At 39.4% G+C, this 24,615-nt stretch overlaps 1 pseudogene; it reads left to right on the plus strand.

Moving 5' to 3' along the window:
• Positions 1 to 24,196, plus strand: part of LOC122794830 — a 75,098-nt pseudogene extending 50,902 nt beyond the window's left edge.
• The last annotated feature ends 419 nt before the right edge of the window (positions 24,197 to 24,615 follow it).

Here is a 24,615-nt window from a genome sequence, read left to right on the forward strand (position 1 = left end):
GCAGCACTCCCCTGGTGGTGTCTATGGGCCTTCTTAGAAGCATTAAACACCTGTGTCATTGACAATATAGTACTTTATGTTGCCATGTAATAAGATAGAAAAGACTATATGGTAACCAGTTTTAACAATAAGATTTGTAATGTCAATTAATAAGGCTGTCTATCTGTGAAAGTCAATGTATGGCAAAAATGCCAAGAGTGAAGTATAAAAACTGCATGCAAATAATAGTTTAATCCCCTAATGCATAAATATAACATTTATCTTCATAACATGTGAACAAATCTAGCAAGCACATGAAAAATACAAGTATGTCTTCACAAGATAAGAAGCCTTCTGTGCCGATAAATCTAAAGGAAAGCCAATCCTCTGTGTTCTACAAATACACAAGTCCTCTCATCCTCTCACCTTCAAGTTCTCTAGCTACATGGTTACCTTGTTATGTTGTAGCCTCATGCCTGTGTGCACAGTGAAGATGCAAATGATATGTGAACTCATTAGAATTGCTGAAGCATAAACCTTTGGATCTGTGTAGCAAATGTAAACACAGTGTAAACACTATCTCAGTGTTGTTGATAATGGATTGTAATTGTGAATGGTTAGTGGGAAGGAGAAGGAATGCACAACAATTCAGACTGCCTTACCTGCAGTGGGTTTGTCAGCCAGGATACACTTACAATGTGTAGAAGTAATTGCAGCAAAGTTTGAAATGGAAGTGAACAGCACACCTTTCTCACTTTCTGTCCACTAATATCCAAACGCCTTTGTTTTTATTGAAAACTGTATATTATTTCCAGTTAATATTCTCATGCATCTTAAGGACAATAATACAAAATGCCTCACAAACTGCATGTCTCTGATTAGTGCTCAGATAAGAGAAGAGTGAGCACCATACAAAGATAAGACAGAGATGAATTTATGCAAAAGATAGTCATAAATGGTTGTGTGATCACTCATTGTACTACATCTGAAATTATCATGTACAAACAACTTGGAAGTGTATAAGTATCATATGTCTTGTTAATACCATGGATACTTTGAATCTTGCTTGCATGCACAATGATTGTCATTCCTGCTGCATAGCTGTTTCTGTGGTAAAGAGGGACAAGACACCCTTACTGTGTTGTGTAGGTTCATTGGTGTGAGAGTTCAAATCCAAATTTGTATGAAAATCTTTCATGGGTACTAATGTTTATTTTGTAATGTTTTTATCTAATATTTTTTATTTTAATTTTTTTAAACACCACTATTTGCACAGTGCACCGCTTAGCACGAATACTGTGCTTCTGTGATAACCAATATGTAAACTACACCTGTGAATTATGTGTGTATAGGACATCTGATAAACACAGTGATCTAAACCGTATATACTATTTGTAGATCACAGTTCAAATCCCACATTTGTCTTGTAAGGATGAAACATAATAAACACTGCTCACAAGAATAAAACAGGATGAGCTTTGGTTGTCATGTTTGCATGGCACTTACCGTTGCACAAACCTGCACTAATAGCCCACACACAATGCATGCAAAATGCCTGCAGACAGTATGTAGGCATTCTTGATTTAAAAAAGTGTACATTGTTGAATTTTTTTTTCTTTCCATCGTACAAACCTGTTAAGTGGTGTTATGCGGCAGTAAGTAATCTTACCCAACACCTGCAGTCTAGAACACCTGCAGAGAGGAAGCAGGCAGGAGGCAATTTTAAAACAGACATATTCTATTAAGTATGTTGGGCACCGCACAAATGCATTAAGTGTTGTTGTGTGGAGGTTAACACACAGAAGTTAATAATGAGCATGAAAATATCCAAGTCATTTTTAGCTATTCATGTGGCAGCAGCTCTAAGTGTAGGGTTGCAAGGGTCTATATTATGTGATTGAATGTTTAGTTAATCGAATAACTGAACACTGATCGCTAAGGGCCGAAGACCCAAAACCATGAACGTCAGTTTCCACACAGGGAAACAATGCCATTGTCCTACATAAAAAAAACACACACAAATGAAGTAGGGGGGGGGGCTTTACACCCCACACCTCCCAATGTGGGGGCTGTGCCCCCCACACCCCCCTAACTAAATATACCAACTCCAAGATCGCTCCACATTGAAAACAGGGCAAAATCCATATAACGGCCAAATGACTTGTTACCCTGAGTGGAAACTGCCATTTGTGGTTCTGAGTCTTTAACATTTAGTGATCAACATTTAGTTATTCGGTCAACTAATCATTCGATTGCATAATATAGACCCAGGCTGTAACACAGGTAATCCTGGGTTCTAATACAGCAAATTCCAAATATTTTTACTGTTGTTCCATTTGACTTTATATTAAAATTCACATGAAAAATTATTACACCCACCCCAGTTTTATTAAGGATTATACACTCCATTTTAATAAACTCATATGAATTATTTGTATGTGTGAGGTATATTCTGCAATCATAATTGTGTTCTCTGGCCTTAGATGGCCTTCAGACTTCAATAATACCCATACACACTGGGATGTATAAACCAGGACCTTGTCTGGTCACAGACATATACATGGTTAACTCCTAAGTCTGTTATGTGTATTTGTATGTAAATAATGAATATGTCTGAGAAGCACTTCTTTTGTGGCAAGGAAAAAAAAATCACCATTGTAGAAGAAAATGTTTTGTCTCTTATGCATACGTTTGAAACCCAAATTGTAAAACTTAATTTTATCAGTGTGTAAAGCCACACAAAAAATGTGTCAGGTCATAAAATTTATGCCACCAGTGCATGTGTAATATTAAATTACCTAACAGTTCAGCAGCAGAAAACCCTCAAACTAATGACAAGTGTCAGACTAACCTTCCAATTCTGTTGCACTCTGCTTAACATTCTGCAAACACAGTTAGTATCTTTGTTCAGGTTTGTACACTGCCAGCGAATGTGATAACAGGCATTGATACAAAATAATTCTTAACTATTGCTGTTTTCCATGGTTGAACATATCTGGTAGTAGAAGGGAAGCTGCCCAATTTAGGGCACAGAGGTGGGGATTGAGGAGTCTAGAATCTTCATTGGACTCCTTGTAAAGTGCCACAGGCAAAGACTCTTATAGAGGGAGTATACCTGCTCCCAGTACAAGTCTGAGGGATGGAATAGTCTGGCCAAGGCTGTCTCCTGTGTGAATGGCATTCTACGCACTGGAAAACAGTGTAGACATCACATTAATGACCTGAAAAAGCACAAGAGGGATACACTGAACCAGTGGCTTGAGGAGTTCAAGACTGCTGACATCCCACAATTGTGTAAGTATACTGATAAAGATAATTTATAGTAGATAGAAAGCTGCATATAGGCAAGACTGGTATGCATGATGGTCTTTTCTTGTTATCTTCTCTTTATTACACAGCCAACCAAGGGATTATGGTGAATAGAGATTCCCATGCTGAACATTGAGTGAGACAAAAGGAAGCTAGGGATATGTATGCAGTACAACAAAACTATTATTTTAGCTAAAGTATTGCTTTACTATACATTTCTAGAAAAAGTAAGCATGCATATCCTAATTGTAAAAGCAAGCATCCATGCTTAAGCCTGTTGCACAAGCCAACTGTAAGAGTCAAGTCTAATACTATAGTCAGATGCTGTGGGTTCAAATACCACAATTAAGAAACACAGAGTAAAACCCTTTAAAAATATTACATAACTTAATTTCAACAAAAGTTGTATAAATACCCTACTGTTAACATATTCTGTATAATTGGACCAAGCATATGTGCAATGCATGCACATTGCAAGGATTACTTTGAGCAAACCATACTTATAGTTTGCAGTTGTTAAGATGTATACTTAATTGTAAAGGTAGAGATAAAATACTTTATCATTGTGACACATTTTATGTCACATATGATGGTACTAATTATCTATTTTTTCTCTAACCTCAACTCTTTTCTCTCTTTTTTATTTTTCTCAAAACATTTCCATGTCATCTCTAACAAATCACAAAAAAGATTTACAGCACAGGGAGGTAGGCCAACCCCCATGGCTCAGCCTGCCCCATTCCACCAACTCCTGCACTGACTCCCTGCATATCTGGGACCCAACCTAGCAATACTGCCTCTGCTGCCCATGCACTACCTGGGTTGGGCCCTTCACATCAAGTAGCAAACCCTGGAAGCTTGTGGTCTAGTAACCTCTGTCAATACTGGGGGATATGGGGCTTTGATTACCTGCCAGGAAATGACAGGATTGGTGCACAGAGTTGTGCACAGCACCATTGGTACATGCCTACACTGGATAGAGAAGATGCTGTTACTTTTGGTCCATAGAAGAAGATGTCAAGCACTGCAACTGCTAGCAGCTGAGTAAGGAGGTGGTGATGGCATTCCTGCAGGTGAGGACTATATTATCACTGTCCCTATGTTTGATGGGCATGGGCATATGGTGTCCCATCCCTAACCCCAATCTTGGTGTCCCCAACCTGTCGAGTCTGTTACCGTCATGGTGTCTTGTCTTGTTTGTCCTGTTTGTTTGCATATGCTTCCTCACCTACCCTACTTACCTGACCCAGAAATACCTATGTTACTTATCCAACATTCCTCTCTTACTGAAGTATAAAAAAACAAATAGGCATCTATCCCACAAAAAAAATATTATGCTATACATAGCTCTCCACTTCTTGATACACTTGATTCTGTTAAATTTGCTATACAACATGATAATGTTGCTATCACCCCTCTTTGTTGAGGTGGCAGTCCAAAGTCAGCTAATATTCTGTACATATTTTCATTTTACACTGTTAAAGAAGTGCATAGCTGTGGTTCTTTCCTATCTCCCTCCTGCACATTCCTATATTGCTTTCCTTTTGTTCTTCCCCTGCTTGTACCCCTTTTCACCACATTCCTATCCACCCCATGTTAACACTTTTAAGCAGGTCAAAAAATAGAATCACACACAGCACACATAAGTAAAAAAAAAATAAGTGGAGTCCTTCACGTTTTGTCCTCTTTGTTTGCACAGAGTTTGGCATTGCACACCAATGCCAAGTGATGGTAAATGTCTCTTCAATGGTGCAGTTATCTCACTGCAAAGATGCTTAAACACACTGTGCTAAGCTAACATACAGTTAAAATAGAATAAAGAATTATTCCATTGTATTATCAATAGATATTTAAAACTATTACATACACCTGTATTCAAACCCTATATTATCTGGGAGCCAAAATAATCATGTTAATGCATTTACAGCTGCAGATAAAGAGTCAGATAAGCAGCAGCTGTGTTTCATACACTCAGAACTCTCATAATTTTTATCAGTGAGGCAGAAGTTTTGATTTGCTCACCTCTTAACTACATGTAAACAGAAAAAGCAGTAGAAATGTGCAGCTCACATGTGCAAACACTTTATCTTTGATTACACAAACCAGCTGCTTGCTGGTATGCAATGGAAACTTCACATTAGCATGTATTACTCATGTTTACTGTCCCTTTAGTGTTCATGTCATGAAAATACTTGTAAAAACACAAAGTAAGGGAAAGCACTTTTAAGGAAATAACACATATTTATCCTGCAGCCATCTGTTATGTCCACACATGCACTTCAAACTTGATCCCTCAGTACTTGTTTACTAATATGTCAACTACATTACAGAAATAAATAGCAAATGCTTTCTTATGTACCATACACATCGTTATAACAATAATGCACATTTAGATTTTCCATACATGTAGTAATGTGGACAACTGTTTGCAAATGGCTTGCAAACCTGTCTTTTTAAGGTATACCTGCCTATTGGAAACACAAGAGCAAATGCTACACTTTGCACAATAATCAATGTGGAAGCATGCAGATCTTTAATATCTTGACAGCTGTACATAGCTAGCTATCCATTTCAGACAGACCTCCCAACATCTTCTCTTAAACATACAGCAATGATGTCATCCACTATAAATTTTCCTGCAGCCTTGTAAAAGTCAGACTTGTGCTGTGGTGATTGCATTAAGTACTGAGTTCTCTAGTCTGTATACTTGGTTAAGTAGAGTTTCTAAACTCATTGCAGTCAACTAGTATGTGTGTTGAGTCATAAGAGCATAATTGTGTATCCTGCAGTCATCACTACAATTCCATTAAGTACTAATATTTTGACAATTGTACATGCCTACACACCCACTTCATGCAGGTCTCCCAACATCTTCTCTCAAACATCCAATGATGATGTCATCCACTATAAATTGTTCTGCAGCCATGGCAAAGTCAGACTTGTGCTGTGGTACTTGCCTTAAGTACTGAGTTCTCTAGTCTGTGTACTTAGGCAGGGTTCTAATGTCGCTGCAGTCAGCAGTTATGTGAGTGTGTGTTTACTTGATTGACATTAGAGAAAAACTTTTACAACAGCATGTGGGACACTGCTATTGCCATCTTCTTTACACCAGAAACTGTTGATGTTGTCACATATAAAGTGTTGTCTGGCACTCTCCAAGTTAGACATTTTTTACAACACTTGCATTAAATACAGAAGTCTCTAGTCAGTGCATCTTACATAGGGGTACTATTCTCACAGCAGTTAATTGGTGTGTGTTTTTTCACTTTATTCACATTAGAGAGAGTAATTTATACCAGCATGTGGGACATAACTATCACCATCTTCTTCTCATCAGACAATGCTGATGTCATCATTTATAAAGTGTTGTCCAACATTCCAAGTCAGACTTGTGCTGTGCTGCTTGCGTAAATATAGAGCTCTTTAGTCAATGTACTTAGGTAGGGGTTCTGTTCTCACTGCAGTCAAGTGGTGTGTTATTTTAGTTTTCTTGGGTTACATTAAAGACAGCATTTTAAACCAGCATGTGGGATACTGTTATAACCACTGTATCCTGACCATACACTTTTGATGTCATTACTTATAAAGTGTTGCCCAACACTTTCCAAATCAGACTTGTGCTATGCACTTGCATTAGACATGAAGGTTTCTAGTCAGTGTACTTTGATACATAGCGGTTCCATTCTCACTGAAGTCAACTGGTGTGTGTGTGTGTGTGTGTGTGTGTGTGTGTGTGTGTGTGTGTGTGTGTGTGTGTGTGTGTGTGTGTGTGTGTGTGTGCGTGTGTGCGTGTGTGCGTGTGTGTGTGTGTGTGTGTGTGTGTGTGTGTGTGTGTGTGTGTGTGTGTGTGTGTATGTGTGTGTGTGCTTCTTCACTTATTTAACATTAGGATTTTACATCAGCATGTGGTATATGGCTATTCCTCTCAACAGACGCTGCTGATAGCATCACCTATAGCTGTCTCGCAAACACATTCTGTTAATGTCACAGGTTAGGTTAAAATAGATTTGTGGATGTGCAGCATTTCCATCAGGGCAGGGTCAGAGACTGGCCTGTAAGCCAGGCACAAGTCACTTCTCAGCAGCCTATACGATACAGAGTACAGTGACAGGGCTTTGTGTCTGTTAATGTATGTCATGGTAGCATATGTAGGCCCTATATTTTCTTGTTGAAAAACCCCTGTGGTCTCTACAGCTGCTGGAGTTGTCAGGTGAGGTACATGCAAGAAAGAGCATTGTACGCTATTATTGTCTGATGAGGGTTGAGTACAGTGGTGTTATCCTCAGACCTGAATGCAATGCCCTGACTTATGAGGTGCACAACTTAGAAGGTTTTCCTTATCCCTGTGGAAAATTGGTGGTCTATGTTCAGATTGCTATCTACCTGTGTTTCCAGGTCTCATACTACTGAGTTTGAGCTTGGGGGGTGTTGTCAATACTCTAATTAGCGGAGAATTTCCCTTTGCAAAAGGCAATAATAATGTTACTTTTTTGCCTTTAATTTTAGACCATGTATCTTTGGCACCAATTATTTGTCTGTATTAGCCCCTCGTGTAATATGTTAACATTGTTGGAGGACACAGTGATTTCACCTAATTTGCAATCGTCAGCAGACTTGGTAAGCCAAAGGCTATCTACTTTAGCCTGGACTTTCAAGAAATAGATTCTGAACAGTAAAGGGCCCAGCACAGATTCTTGTGGTACCCCACTGGTGATGGCTCTATGGGTAGAGGTTGAGTCACCAACTTTGACAGTATGTGTGTTCTGTTGGTGAGCCAACTGGCTTACCATCTAGTGATGTAATGGTTAACCCCACACTGAGAGAGTTTCTAAGTGATATCTACATGGAAAATTGTGTCAAAATCTTTGGCCAGATCAAGATAAGCAGTATGCACTGTCTTACCTTCATCCAGGGCTTTAGTGACTTAGTAGAAGTAGTCTACTAGGTTTAATAAGCACGATCCTCAACAAAGCCAAATTGGGTTGGATCTAGAGTATGATGGTCACCTATGTCCTTGTTGATAAGGTCCATGGTGATTCTTTCCATGACCTTGCAGATGAGTCTGGTTAGACTTATAGGATAGGACTATAGTTCCCAGGGTCGATTGATAGCCCCCCTTTGTACAAGGAGATTACTGCTGCTGTTTTTCACTCCCCTGGAACAAAGCCAATTCTCAGGCTATGGTTAAAGGGGGACAGTAATTTGTTCTGCTAGGTGCTGTTTTAAATTCTTTAATAAGCAACCTGGGATCTTATCTAGTACCAATGAGGGCATGTTTTTAGCATTGGAGAGTGCAGGTGTGCAGGTATAGCCTCATGTCTACAGACAATAGGCAGAGGACTAGTGTCAGGTATGCTTTGGGTTATTGGTGGTGGGGCAAGGGGATTGAAGTTTGCACCAAATCTATCAGCTAGCAGATTGGCATTTCCTCCAGTGCAACATTATGTTTAGACTTCTAGAGTTAAGCAGCAGAACTTTGAATTTGCCTCCAGTGGATGTTGTTACTTCAGAACTTTTGTTGCTTTGACATTGTCTAAATAAGGCTCTGTAGGGAAGGCAAGCATCTTTACTAGTATCCACGAGCCTAGAGGATAAATGTGCACACCATCTCTAGCAAAACAGTATGGCTTGTTGACCATGTCATCCCAGGCTGAGAGATACTGGATCTCCCTGGATTTACACTAGAAGCTAAGCTAATTGTTAAAGTCTATCATCTGTTGTTTATATTGTGGCATTATCCTGCCTGAAGGTAGACTGTTGCTTAGGGCTAGGGTCATACCTGTCTTGGACACATAAAGTGAAAGTTCAGTCATGTGTCTCTTCACATTGTCCAGAGAGGTGTGTCTCAAGTAATTCACCCCAACATAAACTATGGTAGAGTCATAACAGTACTTGTTGTTAAGGGAAATAAGTGGCATTGTATGATACACTTGTATGTTTATTGTCAGTGTACTAGGGCATGTGTTGTTGTAGTGGAGCAGATCAACCATCAATACAGTTCACATTCCATAATCACAGTGATAATTACAGTATGACATAGGCATGCAAGTGTCTAAATACCATCATTAAATGCTCTGTGACACATCAATACAAATGCATACTGATTACATGGATACATAGGTCTTGTCTCATACACATGTTGTTAATCTGTGGTATACACAACAAAGTATCTCATGTTTCGATGCAATTGCAACCTTGTAAATTCATTATATGTGCAATTTTTTTGCTAGAACCAAGGATTATTTAGGAGATCAGTGGCACCATTTTGTGACTATTATCATTGGTGTAAGAACATGTTCTGCATGAGTCACAAACAACTGATCTGTAATGTGTCCTAATATGGCATCAGGCTGTTCAAATACAGTTTGCCTATGAAACACATATAGGCATATGTTGTGCAATTAATGTAAGTATATGGCATTGTTACAGCTGTATGACTGTGTGGCTGATACCTGTATATGGAATATGATGAAAGACCACAGTTGTATTTGTAGGTCTTTTCACAAATCATGTATTCCAATACAATTGAAATAAGTGGAATACACAACTAAGTACAGACATGATTGTGAATGACACCAGACATACCCAACTGGAGTGAATAGACAAAATGCTAGCTGACTGTTTGATTCACTTGTCGACACCCCCCCCCCCATCACCACTCTTCATCAGCTAAAGTATATATGCAAACATGACTATGTTAAGGAGGGAAGCATGTTTGTGTGCTCTTTATGGCTAATAACACAGAATCAATTGGCTGTGACAACATCACACATTGCCTATAGCGTAACTGAGAACATAGACCTACCAGACGTGGGTGGATCTATACTTCAACACAGCCTCCAGATGAAATATGTTACCATAGAAGGGTGTACATCAACATGTATCCATCTGACTGGATGGGTGGGGGAGACATTATCTGATGCATGTCTGTATAGACACATCCTGACTCTCCTAATGTATGAGTTAGGTCAACATGTCATCATGCACCTTTTCTAAATGTACGCTGCTAATATACTGGAAGGTCAAGAACATGTATAGACTACCCATACATGTCAAGCAGTGCACCTCATTGGCCCTCTTCAAAAGGACCTTGATGATTGGATGGGAGATAGGAAATTCACTCCGGGGATCATGTCAGTCGCTCTGCTAGACAGGGGCCCAGAGAAGTAAATATTGTGGGAAGAAATATCCAGGAAATTGTTATGGATAGGCTTGCATAGGCCCTAGGGCCGATAGCCTAGTACCAACCTATGAACCTATGAACATGATCATCCTATGGAATTTGACTAGGCCAATGGATTTGATGCAAATCCACACTAAGGTATTCATTCAGCACTGTCAGATGTGGGCATAAACACTTATATCACCAAGTGGAGAGACCAATGGATCACATACATTGCATCTAAATATGGTGAAATGTGTGACGTGTCCTATATCCTGAGTCCAGTGATCAGGTTCATACATCAAGACTGTCTACTAGGTTCTTTCCTGTCCATTATTTAAGTGACAGACATCAAGAATGACATACACATCCTGTGTCCAAGCAGCTCTCTGGAGGGCTACAGATTGTGGGCAATCATTGACTCCAACTGTGATATTAGTATAATACAGACAATATCAACACACACAAAAGATTGCTGCCACAGCCATGAAAACATATGAGATTAAACAAAATCATTGGGGAATTTGTTACATTGTAAAAGTAAATGCATAACCTAATGATAATTTAGGCAGCACATCCCTATGAGCAGACCAAGTGGTAAGTGAACTGTGTACTGAGGTAGATGATATGCAGAATGCCCACCAGCATGTGCTCACAGTGGTAACTACTCCCTTGTATGTAACACAACTCCTGAGTATGTGCAGGATATCCTCATCAAAAGCCATTATACTTCCATAGTTCACAGCCTCCATCACACAAATAACTGAGAACAATGCACCCTTTTTCATATTCCTCCCTACATATCTTCCAGGGAGGCATAACTCAAGTGTACCACCTTTGCCACAATAAGCTTCCACACATCTTATTGGCCATACCTAAGTATTCTTTTTGTTGCATAAACATTGCTGTCTCGTGGTGCAGAACATTCATCAAGGTGTTATAGTAGATGCATGTTTGATACCTGTTCCGGTGATGTACACAGCATATGCATAGCTGATTGACAACATTGATGGCTTCTTCTTCTTCTTCTTCGTCTTTCGGCTTTTCCCAGTTAGGGGTCACCACAGCAGATCACCTGTCTGCTCATGATTGGCAGTGGAGTTTTAATGTGTCGAGTTGCCAGCCCAGTGCCCAACCTTCCACAGAAGGCACACACACGCACACACTCACACCTAGGGCCAATTTAGTGTCCAATCCACCTGCAGCATGTCTTTGGGATGTGGGAGGAAACCGGAGCACCTGGCGGTCCTCCACAGGGAGGACATGCAGACTCTGCACAGAAGGCACCCCAGCCGAGGATCGAACCGGAGTTTGATGGCATGGGTTACATTTGTGACAGTGTGGATTGTGCCATATATATATATATATATATATATATATATATATATATATATATATATATATATATATATATATATATATATATCTATATACATACTATGCCTGTCAGCTAGCCTAGATTGATCATAGTCTCGCATACAGGTATTGCAATGTTCCTCCTAACACTTCCAGCAGATGTTACAGTGTCAGGATGGTGTGATTGATTGATTTCACTCATAGAATGCTGACAGCTCATAATAGTTGTACAAGTGTGTTCATGCAAAACCATCTATGGTCACTCACAATCACACATTTTATGTCAGAGACATGGGATTACTGGTGATATTATTCTGATATTGCCCATGATTGCGCATCTGTTTCCTGTTGCCCATGAGCCTGTAACTATGTGTCCCACTTGGTTGAGACCTCTGCTGACCTTACAGTCATAATCAGACAACTCATTATGCACAGCTTCACAATATGCACTTAACCCCTATTGTATACATCATCCCTGATATATGTCCTCTCCATTATTCATGTCAGAATGCTTATATCACAAACAAATCTTTTCCATTGTCATGTCACTTTGTGTGACAATGACATAATATACATTCTCTGTGTTGTCCATACTGTATCATGTCAATATGTAGTTAGGGTTATTGGTACAACTGTCTTCATTGGCATCCCTTCATCTGCTGTACATTATCATGTTTCACCTGTCCCCTTTTTCCTGTGTTTATTCCTACAATTCATATGTGTGTCTTTGCTCAATACACACACTTCCCCTGTTTATTTTAAATCACAGTCCATGTACCCTTGTGGATTTGTGTCAAATGCCTTGGCCTGGTCAAGTTCCACAGGTGATTAGGTGATAATGTTTTCATCATGCATGCCCTCAATGACCTCTTTGAGGACATCTAACACAATAACACACATGGATATATCATTAACAACTCACACAGGTCTACTTAAAAACATCGAAACCCCACAATATTGAAGACCAAATTGTCAAGTTCAAAGTATTGAATCCTCACTTCAGAGAAAGACCGGATCGTCAAATCCAGTCTCATGATAAGTAACATGTTGGCCAACAAGGTGAACTTTGCCCTTTTCCCAACTGTAATGTGATCTTGGAGTTGGCATATTTAGTTAGGGGGGTATGGGAGATGTAGATCCCCACCTGGGTGCGTTGGGGATGGTACAGTTTTGTCCTCTTTAATTGTGCTATGAGTGGTTACTTACTCTTGGAATAGATTTGATGATTCGGTCTTTTGCTGAAGTTAGGTTTCAATACTTTAAACTTGACAATTTGGTCTTCGATATTGTGGGCTTTCAATGTTTTCAAGTAGACCTGTGTGAGTTGTTAATGCTACATCCATGTGTGTTACATGTGTTAGATGTCCTCAAAGAGATTATTGAGGGTATGCTTTCATTTCAAGGATTTGGTCTTTGATATTGTGGCCTTTCAATGTTTTGAAGTAGACCCACTAACATGATTGTTGAACATGCCCATTATATTACAAGTGTCCATTTAGAAAAGGTCCATAATTACATGTTGGTCTACCTCACAGATGAGGAGAGTCAGGATGTGTCTATACATGTGTTCATCAGGTGCATGTTGATGTATACTATTCTATGGGAATATATTCCATTTTCAGTGTGCGTTGAGGTATGTATCCAACCATGTTAGGTAGGTGTATGTTCTGAGTCAAGCTATAGGTGATCTGTGATGTCACAGCCCATTGATTCTGTGTGATAGCACTGGATTAAGGTAAGACAATCCATATTGCCTATCTTTATCTGGCCTAGGGTTTGGACATAATCCCCCACTCAGATATCATTGAGAAACTCTCCCAGCTGGGGATTAACCCTTACATCACTAGATGATTAACCAATTAGCTCACCGACAGAATGCATACTGTGAAAGTTGGTGAATCAACCTCTACCAGTAGAGATGCCATCATTGGCATACTCCAAGGATCTTTGTGTGGCCCTTTACTGTTTGGAATCTATTTCTCAACAGTCCAGGCTAAAATATTTGGCTTACCAAATTTGCTGGTTATTGCATATTGGTTGCAATCACTGAGTTCACCTATGATGTTAACATACTTCAGGAGAGGCTAACACAGACAAATGATTGTTGCCAAAGCCACACTGTCATTATTTTGGCCTTCTGCAAAGTGGAATTTCACAATAATTACAGCATTGACAACACTCTCCCTATGCTGAAACCCAGTGGTGCATGACCTGGGAACACAGGTAGATTGCAATCTGAAGTTTGACCACCAAGTGTCCACAGTGGTATGGAAAGGCTATGTCATGCAACTAATAAATCATGCCATTGTATCCAGATCTAAGAATGATATAACAGCACTATACATGAACCTCATCAGAATACTAATAGAGTATAATATTCCCTTTTGCATGTACCTCACCAGACACCAGCAGCAGCTAGAGAAACCACAGAGGTTTCTCACCAAGAAAATACAGGGCCTGCAAACCATACCATGATGTATGTTGATAAACCCTGTCACTGTACTCTGACCCTGCTCTGATGGGAGTATTTCACATCTGCAATTCAGTTATAGCTGATCAAATTAGCAGAGTCGGGTGAGAGGAAGATGGTAATAGCATTGCCCTATATGCTGGAGTAAAATGCTGTCTCTAATGTTAAGCAGGTGCACAAACACAAACACCCCAGATGACTGCACTGAGAACAGAAGCCCTCCCTAAGTTCAATGACCAGAGAACTCTGTATTTAAGGCAAGTGCTACAGCTCAAGTCTGACTTGGAGAGTGTCAGACAACAGTTTATAGGTGATGACACCAGCAGTGTCTGGTGAGGACAAGATGGTAATAGCAGTGTGACACATGCTGGCATAAAATTCATTCTCTTTCTAATGCCGATCAAGTGCACAAATACAGGCCCGCACACACATGCACACACAGACACACACACACACACACACACACACACACACACACACACACACACACACACACACACACACACACACAAAAACACACACACCAGGTGACTGCAGTGAGATTAGAACCCCTACCTGTATAAGTACACAGACTAAAGAACTCTATATTTTACACAAGTGTCATGGTACACATCAGACTTTTACAAGGCTGCAAGACAACTTATAGCAGGTGATGTCAGCAGTGGATGTTGAAGAGAAATGCTGTGAAATGGATAGCTAGCCATGTCCAACTGTCAAGATATTAAATTTCTGCATGTTACCAGATTGATGAGTGTGCAATATGTAGTATTTGCTGGTTGTGTTTCCAATGTGCAGGTATACTTTAAAGGCAAACTATATGCAAACAGGTGTCCATATTACTACAAGTATTGGAAAATCTGAATGTGTATTTTCATTCTAATGAAGTGTATTGCATATAAACAACATTTGTTATTTATTTATGTAATGTAGTTGATGTATTACCCGTGGTGGTGGTGCTGCAGTAGTGTTGTCACCTCACAGTAAGACACTGTCTGGTTCGATTCTCAGCTAGAGCGTCTTCTGCGTGGAGACATGCGTGAATGGGCGTACTTTCGTTGAAGGTTGTGCGTCAGGGCTGGTAACTCGACATGTAAAAATCAACTATCAATCATTAGCGGACTAGGAGTTCCACTGTGGCGACCCCTAACTGGGAAAAGGCAAAAGACACATCATCAGTTGATGTATTTGTGAACATGTACTGAGAGACCAGGGCTGCAGTGCATGGGGGGAGGTAACAAATGGCTGTTGTGTAAATATGAGCCTTTTTCTTGGATAGTACCTTCATTTTGTTTGTGTTTCCATATGTAGTTTCATGGCATGAACACTAAATGGACAGTAAACAGAAGTAATACACGCTATTGTCCACTTTCATAGCACACCACTGAACAGGAGGATTGCACAATGGTTGGTAAAGTGCTTGTGCATGTCAGATACACATTTCTACCACTTTCCCTGTTTGTGCATAACTAAGCAGTATGCGCATGCGAGCATAATTGCTAAAATTCTAAGAGTTCACAGTACTGAAAATATGAAACACATCTGCTGCTTAGTAGACTCTGTGGCAATAGTTGTAAATGTATTGAGACATTTATTTTTGAGCCCAGATGATATAGGGTTTGAATCCAGGTGTATATAATACTTTTACCTAAGTAGTGATAATGCAATGAAATTATACGTTGCACCACATTCACTGTATGTTACTGTGTGTTGATGTAGTGCACTGTGTTTAAGCAGCATTGTATGGAAGTAACTGCACTACTGAAGAGCTGTTCACCATCACTCATCACTAGTGTGCAATGCAAAACTCTAAGCAAACACAAAGGCCAAAAAACGAAGGGCTCCATTATTTTTTTTTGTTGTTGCTTATGTGTGTTGTGTGGGATTCTATTTTTGAACAGATTATAGGTGTTAAAATAGGGTAGATAGGAAACGGGTGAAATGGGGGACAAGCATCGGGAAGACCAAAAGAAAGTGATATAGGAATGTGCAGGAAGGAGGTAGAAAAACCATAACTATCCATATCATCAACAGTGTCAAATGAAAATATGTACAGAATAATAGCTGAATTTGGACTGTCACCACCACAAAAAGGGGTGACAACAATGTAGTCATGCTGTATCGATAATTGGACCAAATCAAATGTGTCAAGAAGACAAATGTGCAAAATTGAGAGCTATGTATGGGATGATATACTTTTTGTGAGACAGGTGCCTGTTTTTTCTTTCTTTCTTTCTTTTTTTATTTCAGTAAGAGAGGAATGTTGAGTAAGGGATGTTGGTATTTTTGGGTTAGGTAAGTTGGGGAGTTGAGGAATCAAATGCAAACAAACAGGACAAATGGGATAGGACACAGGAAAAATAAGGGAAACAAAAGGATGTTGGATACCATGATTGTGGTCCCCATGCCCATCAAACATGGGGATAGTGAGAATTTAGTCCCTGCCTGCAGTACTGTCACCACTGTCCCCTTACTCCACTTGCTGTTGGAGTGCTTGACATCTTCTCCTCCTACATATCATGAGGAAGAGCAGCTACTCCATCTGGTGCAGGTGTACACAATGGTACTATGCATGACCTTATGCACCAACCCTGGCATCTCTTGGTGGGTGATGAAATCCACACCTCTGCCAGAACTCCCAAAGGGTAACACAGCACCAACTGCCAGAATAGTTTTACCTGAGGGCACGGGTAGTGCAACGGCAGCAGAGGCAGCACTGCCAGGTTGGGTCCTAGATGTGCTGGCTGCTAGTGCAGGAGCCAGTGGAGTGGGGACAGGCTGAACCACTGGGGTTGGACTACCTCACTCTGTTGCAAAACATTTAGTGATGTATTACAGATGGATGGCATGGAGACATGTTGATGACACATAATAGAAAATAAAAGAGATAAGGGCTGGGGTGAGAGAAAAAAAAGAGATACAATTTGTACCATCATATGTGAGATACAATGCATTATCACAATAAAACAACTATTTTATCTGAAGTTTTACATTTAAGTATACTTCCTAACAACTACAAACTATAATTACAGATTGCTCCAAATAATCCTTGCAATCTGCAGATATTGCACACATGTTTGGTCCAATTATACAGATTACAGTTAACAGCAGGGCATTTATGCCACTTGTGTAGAGTTTAATTTATATAATATTATTAAAGAATTGAAGTACTGTATAGTTGTTACTCATGGTGTTTGAACCCACAATCTCTGACTACAGTTGTACACGGGACTCCTAAAGTTGGTTTGTGCTACGAACTGATGTATGCATACCTATTTTACAGTTAGGATATGCATGCTTACTTTGCTAGAAAAGAAAAGCATTTTTCTTTAACTTGTAAAGCCACAATAATACTTATCTTGTGCTGCATATGTACCACTTGCTTCCCCAGTCTCCTAGATGATCACCATGGGCTTGCCTATTTCCCACTATTTCAGAATTAGCTGTTAAAAGAAAGAACAGAAGAGCATTATGCATATCAGTCTTGCCTATATTTGGCTTTTTATGTATTATAAACTTTCTTTAATAGCATACTTGCACAACTGTGGGATTTTGCTAATTCAAAACTACAGGATGAGTGCATCTATCTTGCACCTTTTCAGGTAATTGAAGTAGTGCCTACACTGTTCTCCAGTGTGTGGGATGCCAGTTGCACTGGATACAGCCTTGGCCAGACTACTCCAAGCTTTAGACTTTTACTGGGAGCCAGAATAGTAAGCCTTTGACTGTGGCACTTTAACAGGAGTCAAATAAATATTCTGGACTACTGAACATCCCACCTCTGTGCCCTAAATTAGGAACCTTCCCCTCTAACACCAGACATATCCAATCCCAAAGCAGTTAAATAGCAAATAATGATTTCCCACCAATTTATAGTATCACATTTACTGGTAGTGAGCAAACGTGAGTAATGATGCCAATCATGTGTGTGCGATGTTAAGTGCAAAGCAATAGTGCCAAAGAGGAAAGCAATTTTTAAAATTGGAGGTTTAATCTGACACTTGACTGTAGTTTGGGGGTGAACAAATACCATGTCAGGAGAAAATCACACGAACAGCAGCTAAAGACCGGTAATGTATAAAAAAGTAAAACAAAACCAAAACACATGATTTGGTCACCACATCCAGCTAAAAAATAAAGAACTTTAATCAAAAACAAAAGAAATACAAAAGGTGAGCACTTTCAGGCAAAAGCCTTTTTTCAGAACTTAAAAACAAACCAACACTTAAAGCACTAAGGAAACCACAAGGCATAGAGAATCAACCAGTGGACACAAATTATCAATTAAACAATCTCCTTGCTCTGAGTGCTGGCTTTAAAGAAACAGTGCCATTTAAACCAGGCAAACTGTTAGCTCTGAGCTTAACAATGCATTTCATCTCAGTAAACTCAGTGCTCTGTATAATGTCCCCACCTCTCTTATTTCTTGCAATCAGTTATATTACCATAAACTTAAAACTATGTCTTGGAAAATCCTTTATATGTCTTGCAAGTGCATTGGTTGTATTCTGTAGTCTAATGTCACTAATATGTTTAAAAACTTGATCCTTCAACAACATATTGGTTTTGCCTACATAGAAACAAGAACAGCCATTATATAAAGCAAGGTATACCAAGTCCTTGCTCCTGCAATCTACATGTAACCTAAAATCAAAAATGTGTCCAGACCATGGATGGAGAAAAAAAGACTTGCAGAAGAAATACAACCACAAACCTTGCATGACCTGCAAAGTAAAGTACCAAACTTATTGGTCACAGAGGCAGAGCTCACTCTAGTACACAAAGCTCTATAAAACAACTGCCTCCTTAGGCAAAGAGCATTCCTGAAGCTAAAACAGGGGGAGAGACCAACAACCTGGATATGTTCTCATAATGCCTTAAAATGGACTAATTATTCCGAATAATATCACAGACAATCCTGGCATAACCTGAATACATCAACATCATATGGGTGGTATTTACTGGGTGAAGCAGACACCTCAATGGTAAACTGGCCGTTCTCAAAAAATAGCAGACCCAACTAGTGGTACAGTTGGTCAAGATTTCATACAAATGTTTCTCAACCTCTTGAATTTTGTAACCCCTATCCATGAAATCACTTACCAGATACCCAGTGGCTGTTCTAAACTTTACATAATTCATGTGCAACCTAGAGGTCTTTAAAAACTAACTCTTCATCACTGACCGATAAATGCATGCTGGATGCAGACTAGAACAGTGTAACAAAGTGCTCTTCTAACAATCTTTTCCTAAACAACACGGTACTAGCACTACCATCTTCATGTATCACAAGACTTTTATCCAACAAATCTATACTGTCACTTGAGTGCACGCTGGTAAACTTAAGGAACATACTGGAGCTGTTCAAGAACTCAATGAAACTACTCAGTTCCAAAATGGTACCCTTCCATAATAGAAAAACATCATCCATGAAACAATAAAACAATAGTATATGCTGCATAAAATTATTGTCAGAAAACACAAACTACTCCTCTCATCCAGCCATCATCAAGTTTGCATAACGTTTCACACAGGGGGTTCCCATGCCACCCCAACTCTCTGTAAAAAGAAACATTTACCAAAGGGAAAGACATTATTCTTAAGAATAATATGAAGAAGAGAGGATGGATGGGCCAACCAGTTCTCTTAACAAGATATGTTCTAACCATCTCAATCCCAAAATAATTAGGAATCAAGGTAAATAAAGAACAAACATCAAGCATAGCCATAAGGCAGCCCCTGGCATCACCAACAGCCACCAGCCATTGAGAAAAACAGCATAAAAAATCCTCTGAATCCTTAAGGACACCTGGTGTGGTATTAACCACCGGTCTAATGATATTTTCAAAATAAATAGACAATGTCTCTGTGAAACAGCAGTGTCTTGAAACAATAGGGCACATAGGTGGGTCAATCAAACTCCTGTGCATCTTAGGTAAACTATGAATGACAGAGGGTTGGGGAGGTGGCCTAATGGTTAAGGTGTTTGCCTTACAAACACAAGGTACAGGGTTTGAGTCTCACAAGGGATAATTGGCTAGGCTTAAAATGGCTCGCAAGGGCGGTTAGCTTGTGTTTGTAAGGCAAACACCTTAACCATTAGGCCACCTCCCCAACCCTCTGTCATTCATAGTTTAGGTGTTTGCCTTACAAACACAAGGTACAGGGTTTGAGTCTCACAAGGGATAATTGGCTAGGCTTAAAATGGCTCGCAAGGGCGGTTAGCTTAGTACTAATCTATGAACCTATGAACCTATTATAACAGGTGAATCAACCAAGAAATACTCATATAAGTCACTTGGTTTAATACTAGAGAAATGGAGATTACACAAAGATGTATTGACAAGCCTTATTACTCCCTGCACATCAAATTATGTAACCTATTTGTAAGTAGAGTAATCCTTAAGCATCGCTCTCATGGCACAAACATATGCAGATTCATCAAGCACTGCAATAGCCCCAACTTTATCAGCAAGTCAGAAATACAAATCGGGATCAAACCTAAGGGGTCTATATTATATACTTGAAGAGGCGTTCTATCGAACACCTCTTTATCGACCCTTAAAATGTGAACTCTCATAACAGCAAACAGCTGTGACCCCCAAACCCCCCTAACTAAATATACCAACTCCAAGATTGCACTACAGTGGGGAAAATGGCAAACTAACAAGGATGGCCTAGTGATTTCTTTCCCAGGGAAAGAAATCACTAATGTGGCCATTCACTGTTATGAGAGTTCGCATTTTAAAGGTTGATGAAGTGGCATTCAATGGATCACCTCTTCAAGGGCATAATATAGACCCAACCGAAGTTCAGAAAGGGAAAGTCTGCCATCATGTGTCATATTGATAAAGGGACATCTATGTCCATTCTCAAAGGCCTTCCATAAATCATTCTCACAAACATTCAAGAATGTCTAATGGTGTGGATGCAAAGATGGAAAACAGGCACTAGGTTTTCTAAAAGCCGGTGTTGAAAACAGAGTCTTGAGCATGATGTTATGTACAAATAATCTCAAGTCAATGATTAAGTCACTATCATCACATTTACTGGTAGGAATAAAAGAAAGACCTTTGTTCAAAACAGAGAGTTGAGACTCAGTCAATGTAACAGAAGAGAGACTAAACACTAAATACTTCTCACCTATTTCTTCTTTTTCTTTAAAAGTGAAGATGTCATTCTGTCTGGGGAAGCCTTGTTCTTCATCCACCACCTGCTTAAAGAATTCCCCCTTCTGTGCTTCCATTTCTCCCTGACTGGTTAAGGTATTTCCGGAAAAACAGAAGAATATCTCCAATTTCCTCATCCAATCTTAATGACTGTTTTGCTACCAGTTAAGAATGTTGTTCCTGCTGTTACGGAGAACACGCTGAGAGATTCTGTAGTTACTACAAAGGCCCTGCCCATTTCAAAAGTTGTTACAACTGTTGGACACTGTGATCTTGGGGACAGACAGAAAGAACCTCTTACAACTCAAGTTTTATCTACATCTTCGGTTTTTCCAGAATTACCTCTCCCAGTCAGGGAGAAATGGAAGCACAGAGGGGACCATTCCTTGAGCAGAGGGCGGATGAAGCACAAGGCTTCCCCATACAGAAGGACATCTTCACTTTTGAAGAATAAGAATAAATAGGTGAGAAGTCTCTAGTGTTTAATCTATTTTGTTACATTGACTGAGTCTCAGCTCTCAGTTTTGAACAAAGGCCTTTCATTTATTCCTGCCAGTATGTGTGATGTTAGTGACTTTAACACTGACTTGAGATTATTTGTACGTAACATCATGCTCAAGACTCTGTTTTCTGCACCAGCACTCAAAATAATATTGCTTTTAGAAAAACCTAGCACCTTTGTTCCATCTTTGCACCCACACCTTGAGACATTCTTGAATGTTTGTGAGAATGATTTATGGGAGGTCGTTGAGAATGGACATATACATCCATTTATAAATATAATACATGATGAGAGACTTGCCCTTTCTGAACTTAGGTCTCATCCTGACTTGTATTTATGATCTGCTGATAAACTTGGGGCTATTGTGGTCCTTGATAATTCTGCGTATGTTGGTGCCATGAGATCGATGCTTGATGATAAATCTACTTACAAAATGAATACATAATTTGATGTGCAGAGACTAAAAAAACTGCCAATACATCCTTGTGTAATCTCCATTTGTCTGGTATTATAGAGTGACATATGAGTATTTCCTGGTTGATTTGCCTATTATACCTGCCATTTATGGTTTACCTAAGATCCACAAGAGCTTGAGTGACCCACCTATGTGCTCTATTGTTTCAGTATACAGTTGGGTCACAGACATTGTCTATTTATGTTGAAAAGATCATTAGACCTGTGGTTGATGCTGTACCAGGTGTTCTTAAGGATACAAATGACTTTTATGCTCTTTTTCTCAATGGCTGGAGGCTGTTGGTGATGCCAGAGGCTGCATTATGGTTACATATGATGTTTGTACTTTATTTACCTCAATTCCTAATGATGTTTGGATTTAGATGGTTAGAACATATCTTATTAAGAGAACTGATTGGCCCATCCATCAGACTGAGTTGGTTTGCTGGTCTTTTTGACCTTATTCTTAAGAATAATGACTTTTTCTTTGGTAATAATTTTTTTACACAGAGTGTGGGTGGCCAGGGTGACCCCCTTGGTGTACAATTATGCAAACTTGGTGATGGCTGCATGGCAGGAGGACTTTGTGTTTTCTAACAAAAATTTTATCCAGCATATAGTGTACTTTAAACATTTCTTGGATGATGTTTTTCTTTTATGGAAGGGGACCATTTTGGAACTGAATAGTTTCAATGAATTCTTGAACAGCTGCACGATGTTTCTTAAGTTTACCAGTGTGCACTTTTAAGTGAGAATATAGATTTTTTTGGATGTACATCTTGCAATATATAAAGATGGCAGTGTTGCTACAGAGTTGTTTAGAAAAAAATTGCTGGAAGAACACTTTGTTGCACCATTCCAGCATGCAGCCAGCACACATGTATTGTTTGGTGATGAAGAGTCAGTTTTTAAGGATCTCTAGGTTACACACGAATGATGTAAAGTTTATAACAGCACTGAGAAACTGGTGAGTGATTTTGTGGATAGGATTTACAAAATTCAAGAGGTTGAGAAGCATTTGCATGAAAGCTTGACCTGCCGTTCCAGTAGTGGGGTCCCCTATGTTTTTGAGAAACGCCAATTTACCATCAAGGTGTCTGTGTCTCCCAGGAAATACCACCCATATTACTCTAATGTATTCAGGTGATGCCAGGATTGTCTCTGACACTATTCGGAAGAATTGGTCCATTTTAAGGCTTGATGAGTACATATCTATGGTTGTTGGTCACTCTCCCTGCTTTAACTTCAGGAATGCTCTTTGTCTTAGAAGGCAGCTGTGTTATAGAGATTTGTGTACTAGAGTGAGCTCTGCCTCTGTGAACAATATGTTCGGTACCATTTATTGCAGGGCATACAAGGTTTGTGGTTGTATTTCTTCTGCAAGTTTTTTTTTTTTTTTTTGCCATCCATGCTCTGGGCAAGTTTTTGATTTTAGATTAAGTGCAAATTGCAGGAGCAAGGACTTGCTATACCTTACTTTATGTGATGCATGTTCTTGTTTTTATGTAGGCAAAAGTAATATGTTGTTGAAGGATCAAATTTTGAAACACCTTAGCGACATTAGACTACAGAATAGAACCAATGTGCTTGCAAGACGCATAAAGGATTTTACAGAACAGACTTTTACGTTTATGGTAATACAACTGATTGCAAGAAATAAGAGAAGTGGGGACATTGTGCAGAGTGCTGAGCTTGCTAAGATGAAATGGACTGTTAAGCTGAGAGCAAACAGTTTGTCTGGTTTAAAATGCACTGTTTCTTTAAAGCCAGAACTCAGAGCAAGGCGATTGTTTAATTGATACTTTGCATCCATTGGTTTATTCTCTATGCCTTGTGGTTTCCTTAGTGCTTTAAGTGTTGCTTTGATGTGTGCTTTTAGGATCTGAATAAGGACTTTTGTCTGAAAGTCCTCATCTTTTGTATTTCTTTTTTTTTTTTTTGATTAAAGTTCTTTATTTTTAAGCTGGTGGTGGTGAACGGATCGTTTGTTTTGGTATTAGTTTGTGGGTGTCTGCTGCTGTAACCGTAAGGTGATTTAACTTGCAGACATGCGCTGAGGGCATAAATTTCATGACCTGACACATGTTTCTTTGGGTTTATAGGCTGCTAAAATTGACTTTTACAGTGTGAGATTCAAAGTTATGCATAAGACATAGGACAAAATATTTTCTTTCACATCAGTGATTTTCCATTTTTGCCACAGAAAATGTGCTTCTGA

This window comes from Protopterus annectens, chromosome 2.part1 (genome assembly GCF_019279795.1).
Source record: "Protopterus annectens isolate FY-2018-M chromosome 2.part1, PAN1.0, whole genome shotgun sequence".
In the NCBI taxonomy this organism is placed as follows: domain Eukaryota; kingdom Metazoa; phylum Chordata; order Ceratodontiformes; family Protopteridae; genus Protopterus; species Protopterus annectens.